Source organism: Papio anubis, unplaced genomic scaffold, assembly GCF_008728515.1.
Source record: "Papio anubis isolate 15944 unplaced genomic scaffold, Panubis1.0 scaffold55, whole genome shotgun sequence".
NCBI classification, from domain to species: Eukaryota; Metazoa; Chordata; class Mammalia; order Primates; family Cercopithecidae; genus Papio; species Papio anubis.
The window spans coordinates 223,833-249,833 of NW_022165718.1; positions in this window are offsets into that span (position 1 = coordinate 223,833).

A 26,001-nucleotide genomic window follows, 5' to 3' on the forward strand; every position below is an offset into this window, starting at 1 on the left:
GTCTCTATGAAAAACACAAAAATTAGCTGCGTATGGTGGGGCATGACTGTGATTCCAGCTAGTCAGAAGGCTGAGAAAGGAGACTCACTTGAACCCAGGAGGTGGAGGTTGCAATGAGCCGAGATCATGCCACTGCACTCCAACCTGGGCGACAGAGCAAGACTCCATCTCAAAAAAAAAAAAATCTCATTCTGAGGAGAAAATGACATAATGAATACACAACTGTAAGTGTTTTTAATAAAAATTATACATCATGTCACAATACTAAAGTGAAATCAAACATAATTTAATACTATTCCTAAGCAAACAATTAAAATGCATATCAAAATCTTAGTGTTTTATATTGTTGTCTTCAATTTTCACTATGTAAATGTTACAGAGTTCCAATAGATAGAATGCTAGATAATATGTTGCCTACCTTATCTAACCACCAATATTACAGATGTACATATCAAAAATGAAGAAATTAAACATGACACGTGACATTCATGTAGAGGTTAAAATTATCATTTCTGCAAGAGCTAAATTAGAAGCCCTAAAACAGTGTTTGTCATTTTCTTTTAATAACATGTTCCAAATTAAGAAAGCAGCATGCTAAGCATAAATCTTAATGTATGAACTTCCTTAGGGAATGAAATAAATTCTGGGTGACTAAGTTGTTTTAAAAATAACTTTGCATTCATTAATGTTAAATAATATTGAAGAAAACCTTAACACCAGCTCACCATTGTACTTTCAGCTTGATAAATGAAGTGTCATCAAAAAAGTTAATCAGATAACATTTATATAATTTCACTTTTAAGATAATTTTCCTCCTAATCATCTGCCAAAATTCAAGAGAGAAATGGAATCTTTTCTCTGCATAATTTTCCCCAGCAGACTGCCATTGCCAGCAGCAGTTGGTTAATAATAGATGCTCAGCATCTTAGAATATTACTGGTGTAGACAGCACAGAGCCTAAGGTTAACACAGAGGTCACTTAGGGTCATTCTGCTCAATAGATCTGCAATAATAATTTACTAAAGCTCTGTTCCTTATAGTTTGAAAAATGTAATGTCTTTCCTAAGACTTCTAAAAACTCCCAGGAGTTTTCCCAAATCTGACTCTGAGCTTCTGGTCCCAATATTATCTTAATTTAGGATAGCCTTGTCATCTCATACATGCTGTTTCTGTTCTGCCTTGTGCCAATGCAGATGTAAAAAGTCTCTCTTCTTTAATGTCTACAAAATTCACTCATTTATTTTGGTGTCTAACAAACTCTACTAAAAATTTGGGTTATGAGAAGTAATTATATTGTTAAAAGAGAAACTTTAGCTGAATTAAATTTAAGAGTTTCATTCATGAATCAGACAGCCTCCCGAGTCAGAATAGGCTCAGAGACTCCAGTGCAACAACATGGTGGAAGGAGATTCATGGGCAGAAAAAGGAAAGTGATATACAGAAAATGGAAGTGAGGTATAGAAACAGCCACACTGGGGCCGGGCGCAATGGCTTACGCCTGTAATCCCAGCACTTTGGGAGGCCAAGGCAGGCAGATCACAAGGTCAGGAGACCGAGACCATCCTGGCTAACATGGTGAAACCCTGTCTATACTAAAAATCCAAAAAATTAGCTGGGTGTGGTGGCGGGTGCCTGTAATCCCAGCTTCTCGGGAGGCTGAGGCAGGAGAATGGCGTGAACCAGGGAGGTGGAGCTTGCAGTGAGCTGAGATTGCACTCCAACCTGGGCGCTGGGCGACAGAGCGAGATTCTGTCTCAAAAAAAAAAAAAAAAAAAAAGAAACAGCCAGATTGGTTACAGCTTAGCACTGGTCTTACATGAACACAGTTTTAACAGTTGGCCACCTTTTATTGGCCAAAACTCTGTGACTGGCAAAAGAGTAGGCTACAGTGTGTTTGCAGTTCCATTTAGGTTACAGTCCATGATGTACAGAGGAACCTTTAGGCTGAACTTAAGATATATAAGGAGGCAGCTTTACTTGGCTTAACAATATCAGAGAAACACAACTTACAGTTTAATGTTAGGGATTCTTCTTTCTCAAATACCTTCTCATTCCTTATTCTTCTCTTCTTCCTTTTTCTCTTTTTATTACTAATTTCCTATTTTTGGAAATCTATCTCCTAAGCTCCAGTCTCCCACTATGCTACTTTATCCTCCATTCTAGCTGTTTCTTCTCCTCATCTGATTTACCTATCTTGTTTGTCACACAAGATAGGAAAATGTAACTTGCTCAAGTTTTTTAATGCAGACCAGTTCAAGTTCCTCTGAACAGTATTGCCTTTCACAGTGCCTACAAAAACCAACATCAGCGTCATTTCTTTAAAATTCAAAAGTGTTTTTCAGTTTAAAGGCTCACAAGTAAAGTTCCGAATTACTTAGGATGATGTAACCTAAAATTACCATGGTCAAATATTCTCTACTGAATGACTATGGTGAAGAATAAATTCTCTGGAGCTGACTTAAAGCAACTAGGCCCTACGAAAGAATGCACATATGTTAGGGAGTTAGGGGTATAAGCCTGGTAATGGTGTGTAGGCAGCAGCCAAAGTTCAAGAGTTCTAGATATGCATGAAATACGTGTTCATCATCTGAGTCAAATATTCTTAGCTTTTCCTTATTTATGCCCAGTCACACTAGGGAAAAATCAGTTATTAAATCAGTCACTTCAGCTTGAAAGGCCAGGTCACCTACAAAGGGAAACCCATCAGACTAACAGCAGACCTCTCAGCAGAAACCCTACAAGCTAGAAGAGATTGGGGGCCCATATTCAATATTCTTAAAGAAAAGAATTTCCAATCCAGAATTTCATATCCAGACAAACGAAGCTTCATAAGCAAAGGAGAATTTTGACAAGCAAATGCTGAGGGAACTCATCACCATTAGGCCTGCCTTGTAAGAGCTTCTAAAGCAAGCACTAAATATGGAAAGGAAAAGATGTTACCAGTCACTACAAAAACACACTGAAGTAAGCACACCAGTGAGACTATAAAGAAACTACGTAACCATGTCTGCAAAATAATCAGCTAGCATCATGATGACAGGATCAAATTAAAATGTAAATGGGCTAAATGTCCCAATTAAGATACAGAATGGCAAGAATGGCAAGCTGGATAAAGAGCCAAGATTATTTGGTATGCTGTCTTTAAAAGACCCATCTTAAGTGCAAAGACACATAGGCTCAAAATAAAGGCATGGAGGAAAATTTACAAAGCAAATGGAGAACAGGAAACAGCAGGGGTTGTAATCCTAGTTTCTGACAAAACCAACTTTAAACCAACAAAGATCAGAAACGACAAAGAAGGCCATTACATAATGGTAAAGGGTTCAATTAAACAGGAAGAGCTAACTATCCTAAATATACATGCACCCAACACAGGAGCACCTAGATTTATAAAGCAAGTTTTTAGAGACTTACAAAGAGATTTAGACTCCCATACAATAATAATGGGAGACTTCAACACCCCGCTGTCATTATTAGACAGATCACTGAGACAGAAAATTACCAAAGATATTCAGGACCTGAACTCAGCTCTGGATCAAATGGACCTGATAGATATCTACAGAACTCTCCACCCAAAAACAGAATATACATTCTTATCGCCTCATGGCACATACTCTCAAATTGATCAGATAAATGAAAACACTCCTCAGCAAATGCAAAAGAACTGAAATCATAACAGTCTCTCAGACTACAATGCAATATAACTAGAACTCAAGATTAAGAAATTCATTCAAAACCACAAAACTACATGAAAATCGAAAAACCTGTTCCTGAATGACTCTTGGGTATATAATGAAATTAAGGCAGAAATCAAGAAATTCTATGAAACTAATGAAAACAAAGAGACAACATTCCAGAATCTCTGGGGGCCCAGCTACAGCAATGTTATAGCACTAAATGCCCATATCAAAAAGCTAGAAAGATCTCAAGTTAACAATATAATATCTCAAGAACAACAACAACAACAAAAAACTAGAGAACCAAGAGCACACAAACCCCAAAACTAACAGAAGACAAAGAAAAAAATATTACACCTGAACTGAAAGAGATAGAGACATAAAAAAATTCAAAAGATCAACAAATCCAGGAGTTGTTTTTTTTTAAATAATAATAATAATAATAATAAAGTAGACCACTGGCTAGACTAACAAAGAAGAAAAAACAGAAGAATAAAATAAACACATTCAAAAATGATAAAGGGTATATCACCACTGACCCCACAGAAATACCAGCAACCATCAGAGAACACTATTACACCTCTATGCACATAAACTAGAAATTCTAGAAAAAACATGGGTAAATTCCTGGACACATATACATTCCCAAGACTGAACCAAGAAGAAACTGCATCTCTGAATGGACCAATAACAAGTTCTGAAATTGAAGCAGTAACAAATAGACTGCCAACAAAAAAAGCCCAGGACCAGATGGACTCATGTCTGAATTCTACCAGAGGTACAAAGAAGAGTTGGTACCATGTCTACTCAAACTATTTCAAAAGATTGAAAAGGAGGGACTCCTCTCTAACTCATTCTATGAGGCCAGGATCATCCTGATACAAAAACCTGCCAGAGATACAACAGAAAAAGAAAACTTCAGGCCAATATCTTTGACCAACATCCATGCAAATATCCTCAATAAAATACTGGCAAATCAAATCCAGCAGCACATCAAAAAGCTTATGCACCATGATCCTTCATTCCTAGGATGCAAGCTCAGTTTAACATAGGCAGATGAATAACTGTAATTCATCACATAAACAGAATTAAAGACAAAACCATATGATAATCTCAATAGATGCAGAGAAGACTTTTGATAAAATTCAGCATCCCTTCATTTTAAAAACTCTCAATTAACCAGGTATTGATGGAACATACCTAAAAATGATGGGAGCCATTTATGACAAAACCACAGTCAATATCATACTGAACTGTGATATTTCACAGCGCCTACAAAAACCAACATCAGCGTCATTTCTTTAAAATTCAAAAGTGTTTTTCAGTTTACAGGCTCACAAGTAAAGTTCTGAATTACTTAGGATGACATAAAAACCCGGAAGCATTCCCCTTAAAAACCGGCACAAGACAAGGATGCCCTCCCTCACCACTCCTATTCAACATTGGAAACTCTGGCCAGGGCAATCAGGCAAGAGAAAGAAATAAAGCATATTCAAATAGGAAGAGAGGAAGTCAAATTGTCTCTGTTTACAGATGACATGATTCTTTATCTAGAAAACCCCATCGTCTCAGCCCAAAAGCTTCTTAAACTGACGAGCAACTTCGGCAAAGTCTCAAAATACAAAATCAATGTGCAAAAATCACAAGCATTCCTATACACCAACAATAGACAAGCAGAGAGCCAAATCATGAATGAACTCCCATTCACAATTGCTACAAAGAGAATAAAACACCTAGGAATACAGCTGATAAGGGATGCGAAGGACCTCTTCAAGGAGAACTACAAACCACTGCTCAGGGAAATCAGAGAGGATACACACAAATGGAAAAATATTCCATGCTTATGGATAGCAATAATCAATATCATTTAAATGGCCATACTACCCAAAGTAATTTATAGATTCAATGCTATCTCCATTAAACTACCATTAACATTTTTCACAGAATTAGAAAAATCTACTTTAAACTTCATGTGGAACAAAAGAAGAGCCCAAATAGCCAAGACAATCATAAGCAAAAAGAACAAAGCTGGAAGCATCACACTACCTGATTTCAAACTATATCACAAGGCTACAGTAAACAAAACAGCATGGTACTGGTACAAAAACAGACACATAAACCAATGGAACAGAATAGAGCACTCAGAAATAAGACCACACACCTACAACCATCTGATCTTTGACAAACCTGACAAGAACAAGTAATGGGGAAAGGATTCTCTATTTAATATATGGTGTTGGGAGAACTGCTTAGCCATATGCAGAAAATTAAAACTGGACCCCTTCCTTACACCATATATATAAAAATTAACTCAAGATGGATTATAGACTAATATAAAACCCAAAACATGGTTGGTCATGGTGGCTCACACCTGTATTCCCAGCACTTTGGGAGGCTGAGGCAGGTGGATCATAAGGTCAAGAGTTCGAGACAAGCCTGACCAATATGGTGAAACCCCGTCTCTACTAAAAATACCAAAATTAGCCAGGTGTGATGGTGTGTGCCTGTAATCCCAGCTACTCAGGAGACTGAGACAGGAGAATCACTTGAACCCAGGAGGCAGAAGTTGCAGTGAGCCGAGATTGTGCCACTGCACTCCAGCCTGGGTGGCAGAGCAAGACTCCAAAGGAAAAAAAAAATACACCCCAAACTATAAAAAACCCTGGAAGAAAATCTAGGCAATAGGCAATACCATTCAGGACATAGGCACAGGCAAAGATTTCATGATGAAAATGCTAAAAGCAACTGCAACAAAAGCAAAAATTGACAAATGCTCTCTCATTAAACTAAAGAGCTTCTGCACAGCAAAAGAAACTATCATCTGAGTGAACAGACAACCTACAGAATGGGAGAAAATTTTTGCAATCTATCCATCTGACAAAGGTCTAATATCTGGACTCTACTAGGAACTTAAACAAATTAACAAGAAAAAAAACAACCATTAAAAAGTGGGCAAAGGAAATGAATACACACTTCTCAAAAGAAGACATTCATGTGGGCAACAAATATATGAAAAAAGGCTCATCACCACTGACTATTAGAGAAATATAAATCAAAACTACAATGAGATACCGTCTTCTCCTAGACAGAATGGCTATTATTAAAGAGTCAGAAAACAACAGATACGGGCGAGGTTGCAGAGAAAAAGGAATGCTTTTACACCCTTGGTGGGAGTGTAAATTAGTTCAACCATTGTGGAAGACAGACCGGAGTTTTCTCAAAGACCTAGAGGCTGAAATATCATTTGACCCAGCAATCCCATTACTAAGCATATACCCAAAGGAACATGAATCATTCTCTTATTAAGATACATGCACACGTATGTTCATTGCCCCACTATTCACAATAGCAAAGACATGGAATCAACCCGAATGCCCACCAATAATAGACTGGATAAAGAAAATGTGGTACATATACATCATGGAATACTATGCAGCCATAAAAAGAAACAAGATCATGTCTTTTGATCTCCATAGATGGTGCAAACTAATGCAGGAACAGAAAACCAAACACTGCATTTTCTCATTTATAAGCAGGAGCTGAACAATGAGAACACGTAGACACGTGGTGGGGAAGAACACACAATGAGGCCTATTGGGGTTGGGGGTGAGGGGAGAGAGAGTATCAGGAAGAATAGCTAATGGATGCTGGGCTTAATACCTAGATGCTGGGTTGATCTGTGCAGCAAACCACCATGGCACAAGTTTACCCATGTAACAAACCTGCACATGCTACATGTGTACCATTGAACTTAAAATAAAAGTTGAAGTAAAAAGGAAAAAAAAGAAAAAAAAAGATAGTTACTTAAGTGAGTGGGGGAAGCAGAGTGCCCACACATAAAAGATTACCCCTTATTATGAATTCTGTAGCAATTTTTCTTAGATAAATAACACATTTTTCTTACTTTCACCATTAGCTACCCAAATAAACAGTTAATTAGATTTCCACTTCCAATCATGAAGGAGTATTAGAATCCAGAATTAATCTCCTGCCATAAACAATTAGAAAACTAAAAAATATATAGAAAATAAACACTATTTTCATATGTTGGACTACATAGGTAGTGCAGGGCTATGATGGCAGAGAGAGAATGGACACGATATGGTAAACCTTGTAATTGTTCACGTTTTCTACTTGAGGCAATTACCAGACAGCAGCATGAGGCAAGGGGTGAGAGTGATCTGGAACAGCCTAGTGAAAGAGCTCAGATTTCAGAGAGGCAGAAGTGGCTAAAATTTCCACAGACATAGAATACATAGAGAAAACATTATAGAAATTTATATTGGGGTAACTTTAAGTCTGTGGCTGAATATCCCTCTGTACATACACAGGGAGAACCCCCATGATGCCAAGCTAGGGGAAACTTCTAGGAAAGGAGAAACTGTAGAAAACTGTAGATGGAAAATTCGAGAGTTCACATAAGGCCTGGAGTCATTCAAGCTTCCAGTAGCTACAGTAAAAGGCCTGTTAGAAAAAAATGTCGAACACACTCGAAAGTGTTTTTACCTATTCTCCTACTCAACGATCCAATCAGCACAGAAGACACTGTGACCAAATGTGTGAGGGTTTACCCCACACACCAAATGGCAGACACCAGCTGGGTTTCCTCTAATTCAATTAAAATCTGACAATGTCTTCCCGGGAAAAATGTCAGATCCCACAGGGTGAAGGCTGAATCCCGCAAGACTGTCCCTATCTTCAGATACCAGTCACAAGTTTGGGCCTCCAGAACTTCTGACTGAGCAGCTTCAAGTTGGGGTTCCCACAACTCCCTCTTTGGATCCCATTTATTTGCTATAGTGGCTCATAGAACTCAGGGAAACACATTTACTAGCTTATTATAAGGTATATTACAAAGGACACAGATGAAGAGACACATGGGATGAGGTACAGGGGAAGGGGTACAGAGCTTCCTTGCCCTCCCCAGATGCACCACCCTCCAGCTACCTCCACATGTTCAGCTATCCTAAAGCTCTCAAACTCTGTCTTCTTGGGCCGTATATGGAGACTTCATCGGACAGGCATGGTTGAACGATGGACAGGCATGATTGAACGATGGACAACCATATCACAATGTGATTGGACAAAAAGGGCGTGATCTAAAGCCTGCAAGGGCTTGCTGTTCAGACCCTTCTTGGTCTCTCTGTGCAGCATTCCTTCTTCCAGGGTACAGGGTACAGCCCCCCTGGAATGAGGATTTATGACCCCCAATCAGGTGAGAGCCCTGCCTTGGGCAGGTGAAAGGAGGACAGGAGGAGATGAGAGACAGACAGAGAGAGAGAGAGAGAGAAAGATTCTGTCTACTGTAACAGGGGCTATGGGAGTTATGAGCCAGAAACCATGGTTGAACATCCCAGTGAACAAAAAGAGTATTCATTAGAAACTGCATAAGGGCTAGGCATTAAAACTGGGGCTAAAGTAAAGGTAACTCCTGTTACTTTTAACGTAAAGGAGCTTTAAAACAAGTCTCAAAATGATCAAACTGATAACGAGTTAACCTTTCTGTCTGCCAGAACAAAGTCCAGTACTCGTTGCCGGAAAACAACAAAATATAGACATTCAAAAATGGAAAATTTTAAATAACTGGATAAAGAGGAAGGAAAAGTGTCACCAATAACGAGAAGAAAAGTCAGGCAATTAAAACACACTTAAACATGACATAGATGATCAAATGTATAAATAACAAGGGATGTTAAAACAGTTTACTTGAACATGCTATATACGCTCAAGGATATAAGAAAAAATTAAAATAATAAGAGAAATAGAGGATATGAAAGAGAACATATTAGAACTTCAAAGACTATAAAAATAAAATTTCTGAAATAAAAACATCACAGAATAAAATTAAAAGCAGATTAGACACTGCATAAGTAGAGATCAGTGAACCGGAAGGGATAGTAATACCACCTTCCAAAATGAAATGTAGAAAAGGAAATAAAGGTTGAAAAAATGAGCCTCAATGACATGTGGGAAAATATCAAATATTTAATGCATGCATAATGAAGTCCCCATAAGAGAGAAAGGAGAACAGGAAAGAAGAAAAAAAAGAAAATCATAGCCAATATTTATCCAAATTTAATGAAAATGGTAAACCCATAGATGAAACATGCTGAATGAATCCTACGTAGAATTAACATAAAGAAGATCACACATGGCTAATTGTAACCAAATTGCCAAAATCCAGTGATAAAGAAGAAAAAGTTTAAAGGAGCCAGAAATAAAAGACATTGTTTCAGTGCAACAAGGAATGATTGCAGATTCATATCAGAGATATGCATTTTAGAAGATAATCAAATGGCGATCTTTTAAAGAACTTAAGGGAGAGTGGGGGTTGTGATGCCCCCCTTAAAATTTTTAATTAATTAAAATTTAATTTTAAAAAATTATTTTTGGAGACAGGGTTTTGCTCTGTTACCCAGGCTGGAGTGCAGTGGCACAATCATGGCTCACTGCAGCCTCAACCACTTGGGTTCAAGTGATCCTCCCGCCTCAGTCTCCCAAGTAACTGGGACCGCAGGTGCATGCCATCATGCCTGCCTAAATTTTTTTTATTTTTTGTAGAGATGGGGTCTCACTATGTTGCGCAGGCTGGTCTTGAACTTGACCTCAAGTGATCCTCCTGCCTCATCCTCCCAAAGTGTCAGGATTAGAGGTGTGAGTCACCATGCCCAGCACCCCCTAGAATTCTATATCCAGCAAAAAGTCTTTCAAAAATGAAGGCTAACGAAAACAGAAACTAAGGCAAAGCTGCACCACAAGAAATGGTAAAGGAAGTTCTTGCGAAAGGAAAATGACACTAAAAAGAAACATGTATCTACAGACAAGACAAAGAAGGTTGTAAGTGATAACACTGTGGGAAAATACTACAATACATGCTTTATTCATTGTTTAATTTTTTCAAACACATGGCCCACCTTCTTCATTGTCTCACATATGTATGTGTAGTGTATTGTTTATTCTTCTTGGCCTTTTACAGTGGCCTGCATCACGCCCAGAGCCCCTAGTTGCCAATGTCTTAGGAACCCCTGTAATATCATGTCCTGGAAGCACAAGGGTTGCCCTTCCATGAGAACTGGTGGTTGCTGCCAGAATACATTTTGTGGAAAAGAATAGGAATCATGTGACTCATCATCTAATGGCTTACTTGCCTTCGTTAAGAATGAAAATATGCAATAAGAAAAAATATTTTTGGTCTGAAAATGCTTTTTTGGATAAAAAAAGAAAAAATATATAAGTGACTGCTCAAAGTAAAAACCATGGCAACAGTAATGTATTCTGGAGTTTATAATCTATGAAAATTTAAAATTAATGGCACTATTGTTTTAAAAAATAGAATGGACTTAAAGTATAATGTTGTAAGATTTATACTTTATAAAGAAGTTTTATAATATTATTTGAAGGTAGACCATAAAGTTACATTTTCTATTGTAGACCTTACAGTAATTACTAATAGAGACATATAAATAATACATTGATAGTGGAGATAAAATGTGATTATAAAAATTACTTGCTCCAAAGGAAGGAAAAATAAAGGAAGATGGCACAAAACAAATGCTGAAAATAAAAAAGAAGCAACAACATGGCAGGTTTAATTCTACCTCGTAGATAATCACAATATTTTTAAATGTTCAAAATGCATCAAAAGGCAGAAAATATCACATTGGATGAAAAGACAAGATTCAACTACATGCTATCTACAAGAAATTCACTTTAAATGTAAAAAATATAAATATAAAAATTCACTTTAAATATAAATCTAAATAAATTATAAGCAGCTATCTACAAGAAATTCACTTGAAATATAAAAATGCAGATTAAGAATAATGGGAAAAGTTATATAATGCAAACACTAATAGAAGGAACCTGGTGTTGCTCTTAACATAAGAGAGTCTTCATATCAAGAAATACTGCAAGGAATAGAAAGAGAAGCTGCGTAATGTTAGTGTGGTCAATTCATCAAGAAGATATAAAAATACAAAAAAAAAATGCCTGATCTAGTAACACAATTTCAAAACACATGAAGTAAAAGATGAAAACACAGAAGAAGTAGTTAAAACCATAATTATGTTAAAACCAAAATTATATTTCAGGATGCCAGTACTTAATATTCTAAACAGGCTGACAGAACAAGAAGGCAGAGAAATCAATAGAAACACACAAGACCTAAAAAAAGTCAAGAATCAACTTGGCCTAACTGACACAGAGAACACCCTGTCCAACATCTGACAAATATACTTTCTTTTCAAATGCACATGGAATATTCACCAGTAGACACCATGTGTTTATCCACAAAACAAGTCTCAATATATTTAAAAGGAACAAAATAATTCAAAGTATGTTCTCTGACAATATGCAATTAAATTGGGCAATAAAACAGAACACTATCTATGAAAAGGTCCAAAATACATATTTGGAATTAAATAACACACATCTCAATAGGAAATCACAAGTTATATTAGAAAATATTTTAAAAGAATGGAAATTAAAACATGACATAATATAATTTGTGAGGGCGAAGGTATAGATGAAAGCAATAATCTAATCTTCTACAAAAAGAAGCTATAAAAATAAGAGCAAATTAAACTCAACTAGAAAGAAAACATAATTCAAATAACAGCAGAAACCAGTGAAACAAAAGGAAATAGATAAAATCAATAAAAACCTGGTTCTTTAAAAAGAGTAATTAAATTATAAAACACTAGTTAGACTGATCAATAAGGGAGAGAGAATACAAATAAAATACCGATGTCAGAAATTAAATAGAGAACATCACTAGACATCCTACAGACATTAAAAGGGTGATAAGGAAATATGAACAATTTTATGACTACTAAATTAACTGAGATGAAATGTCATGTGCCCATCCTCAATAAATTATGTCAAGGTCATGAAGTACTTTGATTGGCTTAAGTTTCTTTACATGTTTACCTCTGTCATTAGAGGTTCAAATTCACGAAAAACACACAATCAATGAGAGAGAGGTCCAAGTAGGCAAAGAAAATACATGCTTATCTTATCACAATGGTCCATGTTTAACCTTACTATTTCACGTTTGGTATTTGTTCCATTGAGTCATCCCTGTATTGAAGTTGATTTTCCTACATCTAAAGGTCAAATCCTCTAAATCTAGGAAGGATATTAAAAAATTAGCTAATGAGGCCAGGCACAGTGGCTCACACCTATGATCCCAACAATTTGGGAAGCTGAGGCAGGCAGATCACCTGAGGTCAGGAGTTCGAGACCAGCCTGGCCAACATGGTGAAATCTCATCTCAGCAACAACAACAACAACAAAATAGCCAGGTATGGTCGTGGGCACCTGTAATCCCAGCTACTTGGGAGGCTGAGGCAGGAGAATCACTTGAACCTGGGAGGCACAGGTTGCAGTGAGTGGAGACCACGCCATTGCACTCCAACCTGGGCAATAAGGACTAAACTCCATCTAAAAAAAAAAAATAGCTAATGAAATGCCTTACCTAGTTCATACTCTATAACCTTTCTCTTTTTGTTAACCTGGATTATTTAACATCTTCCATAGTTCTTGCAACACAAATTGGTAAGTAGTGAAAGTTAAAAACCTGCAAGTTCAACTCTACTACAAGATCTAGGCTAAATCTTTAACTTTGTTTGTAGAAAGTTAATAACTTATTATGTTTTAGCACAAAGTCCCTGTAACTGTTTGTTTTTACGTTGGGTCTAGTTTCCCCTTCCTTGAGCATTTTGTTGTTGTTGTCGTCGTTGTTGTTGTTCTTGACATCATGGCCCAATCCTGCACTCAAGTACCTGTAGACCAGAACAATGGTTCTAGTGAGGTCTCTCTAGGACAACTATTCTCAATGCTGACCTCTGCAGTTGGGCCCTACACTGTAAGACTTGACTCCTCCAAAGCCAGATTATGGACTCATAGTCATGGGGTTTGCTCTCCTGCTGAGGTGTTCTGAGACACCTCTGTCTCATTCTCAGTCTGATTATACATCGCCACAGTATAACTAAAGCTTCTACCTAAAGGATCTTGGAATTATTCAATGGCTTGCCTTCCTGAAAATATTATTTCTGAAAATAAGTTGGATTAGGATATAAGGCATATGAAGTATCTCTTCTATATAGTACAATCTGGAAAATTTTTTTAGAAAATTGCCATTCATTACACTGTTGGTGAGACTGTAAACTAGTTCAACCATCGTGGAAGACAGTGTGGCAATTCCTCAAGGAATACCATTTGACCCGGCCATCTCATTACTGGGTATATACCCAAAGGATTATAAATCATGCTGCTATAAAGACACATGCACATGTATGTTTATTGCAGCACTATTCACAATAGTGAAGACTTGGAACCAACCAAAATGTCCATCAATGATAGACTGGATTAAGAAAATGTGGCACATATACACCATGGAATACTATGCAGCCATAAAAAAGGATGAGTTCATGTCCTCTGTAGGGACATGGATGAAGCTGGAAACCATCATTCTGAGCAAACTATCACAAGGACAGAAAACCAAACACCACATGTTCTCACTCATAGGTGGGAATTGAACAATGAGAACACGTGGACACAGGGTGGGGAACATCACACACCAGAGCCTGTCGTGGGGTGCGGGGAGGGGTGAAGGATAGCATTAGGAGATATACCCAATGTAAATGATGAGTTAATGGGTGCAGCACACCAACATGGAACATGTATACATATGTAACAAACCTGCACGTTGTGCACATGTACCCTAGAGCTTAAAGTATAATCACAATTTAAAAAAAATTTGCCATTCATTAAAACTACCTAAAAATGTCTTAAAGCAAACAGTTATTGCCATATTAATATATAAATATGCTCAGCTTTGGCTGTGTGAGTAACCTACAAAAATTTATTTAATTCCCATCTAACTCTGTAAAGTAAATACTAAAATTTTCTTCTTATGAATGTGGAAAATAAATAACTTGCACAAATCCACAAATGTGGAAAATACGTAACTTGCACAAATTCAAACCCAAGTTTGTGGCATCACTAGTCTCATGGACTCACTGGTTATCATAAAAACGATATAAAGTGCATGCAGACAATTTTTTTAAAAATCCACCATAAAAACTGAACTTGATTTACCAAATGAAGATTATTACCAATCTCATAGATTCATTAGTTATGTGTTCTAAACCTCATCACACTACACAATGCCATGTGAATGCAAAGATCTGATCAAATCATGTCAGTAGAGTTACACCCTAACTTACAATGGGGTTGTGCCTCAATAAATCCATTGTAAATTGAAAATATGTATTTCATACACCTAACCTACTGAACATCACAGCTTAGCCCAGTCTACCTTAAATGGGCTGAGAACACTCATAATTAGCCTACAATTGGGCAAAATCATCTGACACAGAGCCTATTTTGTAATAAAGTGTTAACTATCTCATGTAATTTATTGAATACTGTACTGAAAGTGAAAAACAGAATGGTCTTATTGGTACTTGGAGTATGGTTTCCACTGAGTGTGTAAGTCTTGTGTACCATTGTAAAAAAAAAAAAAAAAATTAAGTCAAACCATCCTAAGCGGGGGACTGTTTATGTAAGGATTCTGCCCCAAAAAGGAAAAATGATGCTATCTGCAAATGTCAACTGGGTCTGCCACAGTTCAAACATGTCTCATTATTAATACCTAAAATTTCTCTAAATTCACAGCATTCTAGGAAATAAAAAGGTTCATTCATAAAACAGTACCACTTCATGGACTGAATCACATAAAATTTACTGACAGTTAAATTAAGCTTAAATATAATACATACAACACATAATTAATAAGTAGTTACAATTATATCGAGCTTTGCATCCCTAGACCCATGATCGGCATAGAGTAAGCATTCAGTAAATTTTACGAAAGATCAAAACACTGAATGCATAAGGAAATAACACACTGTGGTATTAAAACCAACTTCATATCATCAGACATTGTGTTGAAGGCTGTAGGCAAAGTTGGAGGGCTGTGTTGTCTTCCAGCTCTGCTTCCCAGTCTCTTCTGATTGTAGTTGCGAGATTATATTCTTTTTGACCTAATTCTCTATTTCAGTTTTCCATACTGTTCCATGCTGAACATTCTGTTATCTTTTTTTTTTTTTTTTTTTTTGAGACAGTCTCGCTCTGTCACCCAGGCTGGAGTGCAATGGCGTGGTGTCAGCTCACTGCAACCTCAGCCTCCCAGTTCAAGTGATTCTCCTGCCTCCGCCTCCTGAGTAGCTGGGACTACAGGTGCATGTCACCATACCCAGCTAATTTTTATATTTTTAGTAGAGACGAGGTTTCACTATATTGGCCAGGCTAGTCTCGAACTCCTGACCTCGTAATCCACCCACCTTGGCCTCCCAAAGTGCTGGGATTTCAGATGTGAGCCACTGTGCCCAGCCTTCAATTTTTAATATAATCAGTTTAGAGAGCTTTACCTGAGATTGCTTAAACTTAGCTCATACATTCAGACTCACTGCTTTAATACCTGGATATAAACCTGTATCATCCATTTCAGTATGAACTTGAGAAAGTCAAACACAACATGGTGACAAACGCTCTCTCCTTGACCAACCTCTAGCATGGCTTCTCACAGCTCAAGGTTGGCCCTCTAGGATGACATCACCAGTCCCCTTAACATGCCTGCTTGAAAAGCTCAATGCTGGCAAAAGAATTTACTGTGTGTTCCAGCAGAAATCTGACTATAGGTCCCTGATCTCTTTTTTCTTAGGAACTCTCCCTTCTACTTGAGGAAACTTACAGTTGTAAAACCCTTGTCCCTTTGACATGCATCTTCTACAACCCAAAAATGTCATTCTCAAGGACCTGAAAGCCAACCTTATGAAATGTCATCATCAAGAATGCTAAAGCTCTGTCTTCCAGGCTATGTGAGGGTACAGGAGCCTAACTTTGTTAACAAATACACAGATGACCTAATCACATTGACCCACCTTCCCTGCCTCAGTGTCCTTCAGTACTTTTCCTTTAGCACACCCCAGCAAACAAACACTCCTGCCTTTTGTTTCAACAAAACTGAGTTCAGTCAATACCAAAGTGTTTCTCTCCAATTGCAGTAGCCTGAATAAAATCTGCCTTGCTGCCTTTAATGGACATTGGACTCTGTTCCTCTTTAACAGTGACCAAATTTCCTTATCTCATAGATAACCTTGCCTTCTACTTCACCAAGAATATTAAAATTATCAGTGGTGATCTTCCTCAGCTCTCTGATTGGCAACCAACATGTTTATCTACAGTGACACACACTTTTTCCTTCCTTCCTCTGATTTCAGAGGTTGTGTCTCTCTTGCTCCAGGAAATACATTTACATATGCTCTGGGATTCACTTATTTTCCCTTCAACTGGGACCTTTCGTTATCAGTTCCCCTTGTTATATGTCACATCTCCTTTAAACTGGCTGCTTCTCAGCCAATCAGCATGCTTAGGCTCTTCTGTTCTGAAAAGATTTTAAACTCCATCTGATTTATTTTCTCTTCTTATTCCATGAGTCTTCAGTGAGTTATCTCTACTTTTCAATGCCCACTTTCTAATATTCACTTAATTCTCACTCCACTGAAATGGAGCCTGTCAACAAATCTCATGGACTTCCTCTCACTAGTGACTTCCTAAATCCTGACCTCAAGAGAAACTTTGTAGTATCTAACTTATCAGACCTCTGTGCTGACCTGGGATGTGCTGGCCATTAATATGTTTCTTATATGTTTCTTTTCCTCCTTTGACTTTGTTCTGCACACATGGCCTTCATTTTCAGGCTTCTTCATGGGCTTTTTCTCCACATATACAACATAGTATCCTCTTCAGGCCTCTAGCCTTGGTCCTTTTCTCACCCACTGCTCCCTCCTTGAATAGCATTACTAATCTCATGATTAATTGCTTACAAAAAATAAGTAAAACACACAAACCAAAAAAAAAAAAAAAAAAACCAGAGCCACCCTAAAGAGTGATATATTTGAGATAGGATTTCACTCTGCTGCCCAAGTTGGAGCGCAGTGGCATGCTCACAGCTCACCGCAACTTCTGCCTCCTGGGCTCAAGCAATCCTCCCATCTCAGTCTCCTGAGTAGCTAGGACTACAAGCATGAGTCACCATGCCTGGCTAATTTTTGTGTTTTTTTTTCTTGGTAGAGACAGGGTTTTGCCATGTTGCCCAGGCTGGTTTCAAACTCCTGGACTCAAGCAATTTGCCTGCGGCCTCTCCAAGTGTTGGGATCACAGGCCTAAGTCACTGAAAAAGTGAATTATATTTACCAAATAGGTGACCCAATTCATTGTTCAGAAATAGAAATATTAATATGGAAAAAGAAACATTCAAATGAGAAACATCTAAAGGGCAAGTGACTTCAAAGTCAGAGATGGCTGACTTTTGACCATTTTAGTTGTGAGTAAAATTCTAGTTATTTAGCAAAATTTTTCAATTCTTCATTTTAATTTTTATATTACAAAGCAATTTTTATCTATTTTAATTTTTAAATTATATATATATAACTTAAAATTTTATGTACATAAGTACCTGAATGATCCTGGTGTTCAAAATTTCTTCAGTTTCAAGTAATAGAAACCCAACTCAAATTTGGTTTAAGAAATAAATCAGCTACTATAATTTGAGGAAAGTTAAGGAGCAGATGTCAGGCACTTCTGGGTGCAAGTTGTCAAAGTATACAATTTCTATCTCTCAGCTCAGCTTCTCTGTGTGTCAACTTCATTTTCAGGTTTAATATCTCCAACCATAACAAAGATGCCTATTATCAATTTAGATTTATATCCTACCACCTAAACAACCATACCTGAAAGACAATATAACTTTCTCCATGTAGTCAATGAAAGTCTCAAGAAGGGTTCAGTGGCCTGGCTTGAGTTAATCCAAGTCCATCCTGATCATTCATTATGCCCAGAAGAATGCCGAACTCTTATTGGCCAATTCTGAGTCACAGACTCAGCCAATGATCTTAGGAAATTGTCAGCCCTACCTGAACATCACGAATTGAGAATAGTGGAGATAATTTCCCCAAAGGTAAATCAGAATGCTAGTGGCCAGAAAATGTATCTACAATGATACTTTATATCTGTAAAGTTTTCTTTTATCTTTTCAACAACAGAAATTATTTACACTTTATGAATTAGCAACACAAAATGCAGAGGAAATAAATTCAGTCACATAGTAAAAGACAGTATTGGATTTTCACTTCCCACTCTTAAGACTAATATTCTTTTCACTATGTGATGCTTCCCATTCTCCTGCTCAATGGTAGTAGGAGATTCTGCACTTGTCAGTGTCAAAGACACCGAAAGCTTCAATTTATGCAAATACAAGTCATAGTTTGATGTTCTCACTCATGTTCAGAATATTTAAAAAGACATCAAAATGTTAATGGATAACTCTCTACCCTTACTCTTGCTTTAACATATAAAGAACTTCCCCAAAGTGGTCCAGAAATTCTTCCTATCCAGCTGAAGTGAGAGTCATAACATCACCATGGCAACAATAACTCTGAAGAGAGAAGAGGCAAATTTTGTCCCGAAAATTAATCAGCTGCAGTGACAATCTTATTTACTTTCTCTCGCAAGTAGTGCAAATCCATGTAAGACCCCTGACAATCTTCCAGTCCTCATTTTCAGTTAAAAAATAAAAACCACAGATCTATGTGAAAACACTTTTTTCCAAACAAAAATCATAAACCTTCTATTCCTCAGCTACCTTGTGAGGAGCTCTTTGTCACATATGCCATAATTTTTCAAAATTTCATGCAATAGGCAGCAATTTTTTCATATACTTATTCTCAACTAAAATATCTTATTTTTTTTACTAACTTATTTTATGTCTATTAGCTGCCTGCAGATTTGTGCTTAATAAAGACTATGTCTTGAGAAAGAGGATGTTCAATAAAAGTGCAGAATAAGATAATCCACACAATACATATTACAGAAAAGCAAAGCAAATGTGTATTTTTTAGCCTTGCTTTTGGTTGGAGCTTTCAATATATAATTGGAAGGAACGGGAGTTTATTTCACTGGGAGATGGTCAAGGAAGGAGGGAAAGCAGAGACTCTGGAGTCAAATAAACTGGTATTAAATCCTAGCTCCCCCAATTGATAGTTGTAAAATGGTCAAGTCTCTTGACTTGTTTTAATTTCAGGATTTTTTAAACATAAAATAGGGATCTGTAATTCCCCGATTTTCTAAGCTTCTTGGAAAGATCAGAGAAAATGTATATGAATTGCGTGGCACACAGTAGGTGGTCAGAAAAGGCAAATGAAAGAAAACTATTCCTGTTTGTGAGACCATCCGCGCATGGTTTTGCCGACACCACAGCTCCTAGACTTCGACTTCTCACTCACTTCTGATAGCTTCGAGCCAGACTAACCATCTGAATTTGGCACTTGCAGTTACTACACTGGAATTCCGATACTTAGGATGATGTACCCATGCTATGCCTCATACTTATTATACATTTCATGATTACTCCTATGTGAGCAGAGCAGTATGAGGCCATGGCGTACATGCTATGCCTCATACTTACTTTTGCTCTGCTCACAGAGGAATCCTGCTCATTTACATCTGTTTCTCTTTGTCCTTCCATCCCAAACTTGAAGGCTCGCATTGATACTTCCTCAGTGCCTTTATTCACAGTCAAAATGGGACCCATGGTGCTAACAGAAGAGGCACATAAGCATTAGTAGAACCTATACATCAAGGCAAAGGGAGGTGGTGTTAACCATTTGCTGCTTGCTACGGTCTTGAACCCTGTCCTCAGGCTTCACCTCAGGTGCTTCATACTTTGCCTCATGACTGCTCAAGTCTTACAGGCCTCTGTTCTAGGTCTTTCTCCTTGTTTTTTTTCATGCCCCTTCCCATTATGACTCTAGTTTTGCTTGGCTAGAAAAAGATCTCAGTCTTATGGCTTTCTAGAGAATATTGACAAACTCCATTGCAAGCTCTCAGTAAATCACTTAAGTTTAGCACATTAATCTCTATTTAATCGAGCTAAAATTCTAATGAAAGGCAATTCTTAGACATTTAGATAAGAAGAAAAGTTCTCAAGCATATAGTGTAATCTTCAAGCTTTTTTCTCATAGCTAAAATACTGAACATGGATTCTTCTTCCTATTAGTATTCTTTTATTGTAGGAAACAATTCTCTATGCTTAATAATCAATAATATTATCACTTTGCAATTCTATTAGTGTTGAAGGAATTGGTATCTTAGCAGAGACACCTAACTGTGAAGTCAGAGAAACTGTTCTTTCATCCTGTTCATTTGTTATAAGAAAAGAATCACTGGAAATGTTAGCAGTTTTTAGAAACCTACAGATATGAGTCTTACTGGGGGATGGGAAGAGCAGTAAAAAATAGGATAGAATAAAATACTTGCCAGCAATAACATGTAAAATGAGAGGCTGGTGATTAGAATTCAGTCTTCCAAAAACCTCTTACAAAGATATGGATTAATATGAGACATTATTAAATTACATATGTGTATATATATATATCAAAATTTAAGTGGCAACCTTCAAAAAACCAAAATAGTATATATACCTTCCAAACAGAGCAACAATAATTAATACAATGAAGGCAAGAGAGGAGGGGAGAAAGCAGAAGGGGGAATAAAATGGAAAGCACCATATAAGATGTTAGAAATAAGTCCAAATACGCAAAGTAAACATAATAAATTTAGGTGAACTAAAATAACAGCTTAAAAAACAGAGACTGTCACAGTACATAAGCAAAATTCATATGCTGCTTATAGGAGTCAACATTAAAATATAAAGATACTGAAAGGCTGAAAAGAAAATGATGAAAATTAGTAAAATAATAGGTTAAAAAACAGAGACTGCCACAGTACATAAACAAAATCTATATGCTGTTTATAGGAGTCACTGTTAAAATATAGACATTAAAAGGTTGGAAATAAAATGATGAAAATTAGTAAAGCTATATTTTATTTAAAAATTATCTTTAAGACCAAAAGCATCTTGTAAAGAGAGACACTAAATAGTACAATGAAACAATTCTAAAACTGTCTTAAATGTATTATAAAATTAAATAATGTGTAAACATGTTGCTGGGAAGCAGATTTCTCACAGTAGAAGAAACACACTAACATACCCGCCCATATATACACGCATATACACATTTTACACGTTTTAGAAATAATGCAAAAAAGGGACAAACACATATATACAATACTTGCCATCACAAAAGCTCATAGCTAAAGATAAAGTAACATTTAGAAACTAATAATATAATATTTTGAATCACTACACCAGTAAATTTGAAAACTTGGACAAATTTTCAATTTCCTATGAAAGTATTTATCAAATATTACTTAATGACAAAATAAATATCTGAATATACCTTAACCAGAAGTTGAATAAATAAATTTTAACCAACTGTCTCTCCTCCAAAATCTTCTAACATTTTAGGACTCACTGGTAATTTATGCTAAATGTTTACATGTTTTAACAAGCTCTTTCAGAGAACAGAAAATGAGGAAATTTTCACTAAATTGTTTTATGAGGATAGAAAAATCAGAGAACAAAAAATTATAGGTCAATTTCTCTTATAACATAGTACATGTATCCTAAATAAAGTGTTGTCAAGTCAAATTAAAAGATATAAAAACATAGTTCATTATAATCAAGTTGAATGTATATTAGAGATGTTAAAAATCAATTAGTATAATTTTCCACATTAAGTTTGAAGAAGAAAACCCTTTAGCTGTCTCAACAGATGAGTTAAAACATTCAATAAAATTAAACATCTATTCATAGGAAAAGTTAAATCTAGAAGGGAGCACATTTAACCTGATAAAAACATATCCATAAAAATCTATGGTAAACATCATAAATATTGATGAAGAAAACATTTTAAAAATCTATATGCTACAAGCATGCTAGCAAATGTTGTGGTTCAAGTAAGCCTTCTAAAAAATATAAAGAAAGGAATGAATGAATGAGTGAGTGACTGGCATAAGAGATTTGTGATATTTTATGGAGAAAATTATAAAGTTCGTAAAGTATTAAGGGAGACATAAATGATGGAAAAACACATCACATTTACAGGCAAACATTAAAGATATTGATCCTTCCCAAATTGACCCATAAATTTATGTAATTCCAATTAAAATCCCAACAAGATATTTTCACGGAAAAATTATGAACTAATTTAGAAGTTTTATAAAACTTTTTTTTTTTTAGCAAAAATTATATTTTTAGAGCAAAATTTTTTAATTCAAAAAATTGATCATTAAGCAAGGGAGTATTATTCAACAAAATAGCAAGATTTATTAAGCCAAATAAGTTTAAAGAGTTAGTGAAACTTTGATTTAAAAGTAATGCATTGATTTTTTAAAAACTCAGACCAATAAGATACTATATAGTGCTTAGAAACTGATCAACATGTATAAACATAAATGTGATCTTTAAAAGTGGTGGTATTGCAAACCAGTAAGAAAAAGATGGATTATTCAATAAATGATCCTTTGGGGAAATGCCATGTAAAAAGTGAAACGGGATTCCTATCTCATACTACACATAAGAAATCAATTCCAGTTAAATTTGCAAATACAAAAGCAAAGCATCAAAATTTTCAGAAGAGACTGTCATTTACCTCTACCACTGCCTCCTAATGCTGGCTGTGTGCTAGTTGGTGCTGCCTGGCACCTCTTGGGTAAAAAAGCAGCTAAAACTACTTCAGCACTCACCTTGGCCAATGAAAAGCTTTTGCACTGAGTCAAGATGGAGAACACGGAACCAAGTTAATTTGAAGTGGCAGGGCAGGTGTTGTAGAGCAGTTTAAGATTAAGAGGTTTATACCACTTAGTAAACTTAGGAAAACATGTTGTGAAACACAGGGCTTTTCAATAAGGCAGAACAGCTCCTGATTTGGTGGGCAGCCAATCAGTAAACCAAACACACCTGCAGAGTTGGAGCTGGAGCGTGATGATGCCACTGATGTATCCCAGCAGCAGACAGGGGTGCCTCATAAACAAACAACAAAATGACTGCTTTTTGCTTAAACTGTGTTCCCTTGAGGTGATGCATGCATGATTAGAAAACTGATTTGATTCAACAAATTCTGACTGCTGTGGTAGATCTTTTTCCGTCTTCAATTTTCCCCCTTCTTGATTCATTTCAATTGTCAATTGTCCATAAAATAATTGATGTATGCACACAGGTATGTTGCATTTTATTTTCCAACTAGGCAATGATATTATAAGGCAAAATTACAACAAATTTAGTTTAAAGATCTCATTGACTTTTATTTGTGATTCTATAACATACAGTGAGTATTCTGATGAGCTGAGAAGACAAATTTGGCTTTATAAGCAGAAAATGACTGAAGAAAGCAGAAATACAGAACACAAGGTGGACTGGTTATTTGAAAGTTACCATCCTCATAGGGTTAAAACCGAGGGAACTTCCTTACTATGCTGACTCAGGCAGATTGGAATCTCCCGTGTTTTGGAAAACTGGCCCATTTCAAAATTGTTTGATTACCGTCCCTTAGTCTAAGTGCCTCCATTCTGGTTTGGTCTGGTCTGCTGAGACCAAGTGCAAGAGGCTAGTTCACAACAATGGCCTTCAATAAACTTTGTTTAACAACATGCAAAGTTGAGTGCTAAAGCGTTACTCTGGCCCTTAGAAATTCTGATAGGACCTTCACTCTCTCAAAATTTTGTCATTAGTTCCTCATAAATAATATACCCTTTTCAAATCATCCTAATTGGAACAATACATCTGTTTTCTTGCACTCCGGTTTATACACCTATTTTTCCCAGCCATGGCCCTGAATCAGAATGTTTGGTGGCAAAATATGTGTGAGAGTCTACTAGTTGGTGTAATCTGTTCTGACTGAGGTCTGCAATTCTGAATCCTCAAAGAAGAGACGAGAATTAGGTAGCTGGCTGTCCCACAGCCCAGCCAATATGTGTCCCTAAGTGTGCTTCTAGGAATAGGATGAAAGGTAATTAACTGAGATATTGGGAACCACCAGTCTACATACAAGAATCTGTTCACATAAAACTTACTTGTAGTTCATAGATTGCAGAGCGGAAGCAGGCATATTAGGCACTTATTTACTCCAGTAATAGCCAGATTTCTTACTTTTTTGTATAAACTTTTTATGCATGTAACTTTCTAATCTGTTAGTGTATGAAGAACTTTGATAATAATGAGGGAATATAGTCATAGAATAGTTACAAAATCTTACCGTTAATATATATTTTAAAGTAAAAATATTAAAACTAACCAAAGACATATTTTAGTTTCTCTTTACATCAGAGAAATATAACATATTTCTTAATATAACATATTTCATAATATACAGAAATATAACATATTTCTGTGGTGTAAAGGACTGTTTACCTTCACACAGTGAAAATGATATTAACTCTGTGGTTGCAAGAGGAGCAAGGGTACCACACCACATTGGTTTTCATCCCTCGGAAGCTTGTGAAGTTCAAGACAAGATCTAAGCATGCTGATCACAGCTGGGAGGATTTGTTTTGTTCCGTGTTGTTTTTCTGTGCTGTAAGATACTAGCAGTATTTAATTTTGTATTTTGCAAAGCCCTATGCTTTTCCCCAATCTGTATGTATATTTTTTCTTATAATAAAAAATCTAAACTATTGACAGACAGAAGATATTTCACAACTCAGCTCCAACTACTTCCCCAGGTCATCTCCTATTTATCCATCTAACAGCCTTTCCCCGGTCTCTCCCTATTCCTGGCACACCCATATCTTGACACTTTCTATTGCAGGTGATATTGTTCATACTTTCCTACCCATGTACCTGATGTCTCCTATCTGGAATGCCCTTTCCCCTTTTCAGACATATTTCAAAACATTTGTTATCTTCCCACGAGGTGATTCACTGAACTCTTTCAAGGAGCTGGCCCTTGATGTTTTTGTTTCACTCCTTGACTTATAGTTCTGGTATATTCAGGGAACAGAAGTCCTTTTCTTCCTCTCTCCATCTTCCTGGGCAGGTCTTGTCTACCCTGCCCTGAAATATTGTATTAACTTTTAAGTCAGCCGGCTTTGGGCATTGTGAGAACCACTGTGTACCAGGTAGCCTGTTAAGCTCTGGCAATACAAAGATTGCCAGGGTGGCAAAGTAAAGAAGGTGGGAAGCACTAGACACTTGGGCAAAGAAGCATCCACGAGTTGTTCATCCTGGAGGCAAGTGCAAACGGCTATGTGAACACAGATGCCATAAACAAGAAAGATGATCAAAGGTGATGCACCGGGCAGGAAAGAGTTAAACGTATTTCTTTCTGGTTCCAGTCTGGAGCATTTTATTGCAAAATCA